Genomic DNA, 6,542 nt, shown 5'->3' with positions numbered 1-6,542 from the left:
TCGTTCATCAAAATAGACACAGGATGCATTGAATTACTAAAATGCTTACCACACGTTTTGCTGGAAAACTTGCAACACTCAGTGTAAGCACTTCTGCATGTGTTCTCCTTAAACCAAGACCTTTTCCAAGAAAAATGATGCATTCTATTCACAGGCGAAACAGGATTGGAATAGCAATTGAATAGGAATGTGCAGGGTGTTTTTTTTCACATTGTTACTGGCCAAATTCAGACTCGCCTGAATGCCCAATTGTTTATGAGCCGCTTTCAGCTTTCTTAAGCTTAAAAACTCAGAGATATTTCCAGTAAACCATTAGCCGTTGTCTGCAATCTTCTCTGAGTTGTTATTTACTGCTTAAAAGTACTCAAATGAGTCTAGACATATGGGGGCATATCAGCAAGGCGAGGCGATAGAATTATTGCCGCTTTTGCGGCCCTTTTTGGCCAAAAAGCGGCAATAATTTTATCGCCTAATTAGCAAACTCACGCTAACACGTGAAAACTTGCGTTAGCGTCGGAATTCCTAACGCCCAGCTTTGCATCTCTTATGAGATGCAAAGTGGGCGTTCCTGACCTGACATGACAGGAGAAATGTCGCTAAGCGACATTTCTCCTATCATCAAGCCCCACGCTATGAAGCATAGCGGCAAGAAAAGTAGCGATAACCCCTGTTATCGCTACTTTCCTTACGCCTGCTTCAGGACTGACTTAACCATGATATCCTATGGAGGGTGGATATCATGGCTAAGTTTGTGAGTCCCTATCATCAAGCTAACGCTACATTGCGTGAGATTATCGCTGGGTTTCCAGTGATAATCTCACGTTAGGAAGTTAGCGTGAGGATTTCTATCGCTTTTGAGATAAGCGTTGCTAATAGCACGCTATCTCAGAGATAAAAATCCACGCTAGCCGACGATAATTATCCTAGCGCTAAGTGCGCTTAGCGATAATTATCGCCGGTTGTTGCTGATATGCCCCATGTATCTTTGAAATACAACACTGACAGTTGTATACTTGGAAATCACAATGTTCCTTTGTAGGTAATGGGCATGCTATGCAAAGTAATTAGACCCACTTTTCTCCACACCAGACCTGCCTGGCTGATCTTGGCCTAGAAATAATTACTACTCGATGGAAATATAAAAAAATCAAACCTCTTCTGAAAGTGTGATAGCTGTCTTCTGGCAACAATACGTTTTCATTTACATATGTAGTCTCTGTATGGTTTTCAAACAAAGAATTTGAAAGAGGATGATGCGCACAATTCTGATGCCAGCAGGGTGGCGGTCGCGCAATATAGGGTTTGTAAGGTGACGGCGGGGAAGCCGAGTACATGTAGTGGCTGAATTGCACAATGCGAAACCAGAAAACATGGGATCAATCAAAGCTTCCCCACTTAACAAAATTGTGTGATCCTAGGCAATTGTTTTTTATTCTCACTTTGCCTCCTTTTCCTTCTCTTTGTGTTTGATTTAATAAACGATGATATTGTCCATTTATAATTGCAACACAGGCCACCCAGAGTTTGCACATAACAGCTGACTTGCCTTTTAGTTCACAGTTGCCATCGTCAGAGTCGGTGGAAGCATAAATGTTTCTAAATTCCTGTTGGAAAATAGTCATTCAAAAAAAATAATCTCTCAATGCAGTGATATCAGCGGATGTACTAAGGTAAAAAAGTTCTGCATGTTAATGAAATACATGTTTTTGAAATTTGAAAAGACGTTATTATATTTTTACACATTTGTTGTAAGAAGTCTTTAAAACAGGAAGGTCTTTCTAAAGTTAAGTGGTGCTGGACTCCTTAGTTGCTTCCATTCTGATTGGTAGTGCTGAGTCGAGTGAATAGCAGACCAGTGCAGTGCTGCTGTTTACCAAAGGGGCCGCATGGAAACATCATGAGGGCCGCAAGTGGCCCCCGGGCCATACTTTGAGTATCACATTTCTACTTCTTCACCCTAGTCTTTGTAACTCTTAAAATATGGAGATTGTAATCTACAAATAGGACATTGTTTTGCAAAAGAAATTTTTTCAGCCAAAAAGAATCCTTTTGATGCTGAATCTGGCAACTGGAACCATTTGATTTGTTTCTCATTAGTTGTAAGCCCTCACACAATTGGTGCAAACTGCCCACATATTTACCAGCTGCTCAACTGCTAACAAGGATTCTAGATTATGGGCGTGGGCCTCCCTTGACTTCAGTCCTTTTCAATTTTCCCTTCTGTTATTCATTTCAGATTGTCTTTTCACCAAAACGTCTGGCCTCAAGTTGCATGAAACCAAAATTTCCAGTCCCAGGAGGCAGGAATTCAAGCTAGAGAAGCAGAAGTTATTTTAATCTTCCTCTATCAAGTAGCAATAGGATAGACACCATAATCTAGGCCATGGAGGATACTGCCTCAATTGACATGTTCACCTAAGTATCAATGTTTTAGATGTGCTATTCCAATTAGTTCAATGGAAGCAAAGCAATACTACAACACCCAAAATATATTTGGTGTTTGGAGGAAAGATCAAGACTGAAAACAGTGTACTTCTTGATCTAGAAGGAGGTGGTCACCGTAGGTGGCAGGACTCCACTTCCACAGCAGAGTGGGAAGTCTTCTTTCATCTGTTGCAAATTTGTTCTGAATTTTGTTTAACGTGGTCATTAGTTTTAAAGGTAAAATTTAATTTACTATTGGTAATTGTGCCTGGTACAATCACTAACTTAAACACGGCCAAAGGTAGTACCTGCTTTACTACTGCAAGAGCATCGGGGATTCGTTTACTGTTCACCCACACCAACAGATATATTCTCCCTTTACCTATGCAAGATACAGAAGGAGAAAGGAGATGCTAAGGGAAAAGGGGAAGTTAAACATAAGCACAGATGGGACCACAAACTAGAACCTTCCCCAGGTTCTGTCACATGAGCCTGTAGCCTGAAAAATGCACATGGATTTTAATGTGTAAAATGTTTCCTGCATTTGTTTCTAATACATTTTCAGTCTTCTACATTAGCCTCAGCTCATACTTTTCTGTATACTTATGGATTCTTTCATCTGAGTCTACTATCTAGTCGCTTCAGCAATCACCTATGATAAACAGGTAGGTCAGTAGAGCAAAGCTGAATATCAGGGCGAGGTGTGTTTCGACGTACCCGGCTTGGCTCTCCATAATGGGTCGGTCAACTTATGGAGCTTTTTATCAAATATTCTCCAAATGATTGCAAACTTCTGGATCTTCTTTCAGAAGGTCATTTTTGGGGTCTTGAAGGGTCCACAGCAGCAGACAAGGTTCCTGAAGATCTGTGTTGCTCCTTGGAGAGGTAGGACTACAATTCCCACAATGCACCTGGTTGAATCCTTAAAAGTCCACTGGATGGTGGTCAGCTGGTCTTTTCTTGGTGGAGTTGATGCAGGGGACGTCCTGTAGCTCTTTTGTGCCTGTTGCTTTCACAGGGTCCACTCCATAGTCCTTTAAAGTAAGGCAAAGTCCTCGTTTGTGAAGCCCAGAGTGTGCAGGTACATGCCAGGGGTGCAGTAGGGCAGTCCTTCTTTTCTTGATATTTCCAGGCAGGGATCTAAGTTGCTGGACAGCTCTCCCATATTTATACAAGTTTCTGAACTGTCAAGAAAGGGGGTACCCCTGTCAAATGGGGTACAGGTTTCCAGCCTCTGTGATTACAACTTCCTTAGAAGTGTGCCATTTTCTTGTCCCAGCAAGCACATTCCATAAAAATCTAAATGTAGATATTCTCACCTGGAGGTTCAGGTCTGGCTAACCCAACCCAAGGTGTGGCTAACTTTTCTCTACACTCCCCTTCCAGTGCCTCTCCTCATTCAATAACAGGGGCTCCCATCTGGCTTGGGGTGCAGAAAGAGGGGGTGGGTCTAGTTCCTGTCCTTACTGTCTTTCTCTCTTTGAAGATCAGTTTGGCTACCCAGCCCCTTCCTGTCCTGGCATCTGCTACTGCAGATCTCCTCTGACCAGTTGTCTCCTTTGTCTCAGCCCAGTCCACTTCACACGCCATTAAGGTAGCTTGTCAAATGCTGGCCAATCAGAAGCAGCTGCTACTGGGCTAATTTTAGGTAACTTTAGGATAGGAGTTCTAAAACTACTTTCCTGCAATAGTTAAAGTAAAGCTAACCATGGAAAGTCGATGGACTTATTGCAACTATTATTTTTATATCTTGAATTACTAATTTAGCTACCTCCTGTAAAAAGTTAGGATTTATTGAAGTGTAATAAAGCTTTCCCTTGTTAGCCTATGAAGCTAATGTACTACAATGGGGAAATCAAAATTGGTAGTTTTTGCCTCACAAGGGCATGTACAACATCTTTTATAAGGTACCTGCTTATTACTATAATGCACCCTATCCTTGGGACAACTAGGGATGACTTGTATGTAAAAATAGGGTAGTTTAAGACTTTGGAAAAACTTTTAATTCCAAAGTCGAGTTTGGACATAGCTTTGTTCTAAAGAAGCCTGCAAAGCAGGGCTCCCTTTAAAATAACAGCAGGCAGCACAGTAGTGCACATTTAAGTGCATTAAATCTACTGACCCACTAAACCTACAAGCCCCAATATACTAGGGACTTACCAATCGTAATTACAGCTAATTACAGTATACCTTTGAAACAGGGCAATGGCCCTTGGCCTGTATAGTAGAGCCCAGGGCACAATCACAGTTGGTAACAACCAGCATAATTTGCCATCTAAAGATATCTTGCTTGCACTTACAAGGTGCACCTCACAGTTGTGTTGGTAATCTTACACCTCACAGTTCTGTTGGTAAGCAACATATATTGCAGTGTAACGTGGTGCCTTGCTCAAATGGCCATCTTGTGTTTGTTGAAGGAGGAACTCTTACAAGATGATAATTGGCATCTTTACCACAGCAAACTTTCTATGCAGCTTATACCACCTCTTAGGTGCTGTGGCAGATTATTGCATAGTTTAGTAAATGAAATAAATACTCATTGCATCCACCTACCTGTCAATTGTTTACCCTTGTGACATATCCCTTTAGAAAAGAGTTGTGCGCTTCTGTGACTGGTCAGTAGTAGTGGCTATTGCACAAATGAGTAATCATTAGTGAATCTCTTCGTCATGTGTCCAGTGTTGTGATCTCTTGTCAGAATCTCTATGACTTCTGCTATGTGAGGGATGGAACAAAGATAAGGGCCACTTAACCTAGAAAGAAGGCAGTGATACCACGGACTGGGCGACCATAAGCCAGACAGCACGAGCCTGGAAGAAAGAAAAAAGAAGAAAGATCAGAAAGAGAGGACAGACTCTATGAGAGTAGGAGAAAGGGAAAATGGGCTTTTAGATTGGGAGGTCGACATTTAAAATAAAGGAAAGACTTCACCATTTAGATCGCTGCTCCAACAGGACGATGCATGACATGGAGAGCAGAACCGAGGATAGGAGGACCTTCCATGATTAGCATGCACTCATGAACTGAATCGGCTTTGGAAGGATGCAGAGCAAAGTGGAGAACCCGAAGGGCCAGGCCACAAAGGACAGAAGGAGAGATGTGTGGACATTGATTTGCTACTGGGTGACTGGCCCTTCACCTATAATTAGCACTTCTGACACGGGTCCCGGGAAGGACTGTGGCTTACCAGGTGCTGATGGGAGATGGGAAGAAAAATCAAAATTTAATGGAACAAGTTCAATTGTGGGAAGCAGGGAAGAGAATAGAGTGATAAGAAAAGAGTCCAAGAATAGGTAGAAAAGGACAGAAAAAGCAGACTAGGCTGACAAAACTGTGCTCCTAAGTCTATCAGTTTCTGTTCTGAGAAAGTGTGCTGGTGAAAGAAGCCTGAAGTCACCCAAGGATTGATGGACCAGCAGAGGTACCAGTAGACGCAATAAGATGATGGTGAAACAAAAGAGAAGCTGGCGAATTATTGAGTATAATGATGAATGCGTAGAAGAACCATAAAATAACTGATATTCTTATTTGTTTGAAAACCTTTAGGGTAAATGACCATTAGAAAATGGCAAACAACTAGTAAGTTATTGAATGGGTTTATCAAACAAGGAAGTGGACAAAGAAGTCAGACGTGATATTCTCCATGCTTGCCAAACAGTCCTATAATGGATTATCTTGTCCACCAATTGGGCAAAGTCCAGAATAAATTGGAAAGGGCATTAAAGAGGTTTATTAGATCCACCATCAGGACCCTTTGTCTATGCAACATACCATACAGACTCGTACTGAACAAATAGCCCAGGCCAATTTGACTCAAAGTTGAACTTTTATGCAAGAAGTGTTTGTTAAACCCAGAGGCGTCACTCATATATCTTCAGTGCTTCTACAAATAATTACCCCAGGAGAAGAAACTGTCACTTTTTTAACAAATTTGTAAAGTTAGCCTAGGGAACCAATTGGCCCCCTAACAAATACGGGCATTATTTTGGTCTTTGCTCACGGGGCTAACCCTACTGGGAATACACTATATAAAGAGACAAAGAAGAGTATTCTGGAAGGTCTGTGCATGAATGACGAAACATATTGCCATCATTATGGGTAAGAGAAGGATTTGCCGT

The sequence above is a fragment of the Triturus cristatus genome, chromosome 3_1 (assembly GCF_964204655.1).
Source record: "Triturus cristatus chromosome 3_1, aTriCri1.1, whole genome shotgun sequence".
Classification (NCBI taxonomy): domain Eukaryota; kingdom Metazoa; phylum Chordata; class Amphibia; order Caudata; family Salamandridae; genus Triturus; species Triturus cristatus.
The sequence above is the reverse complement of the archived record's forward strand: the minus strand, read 5'-3'. Positions refer to the sequence as shown.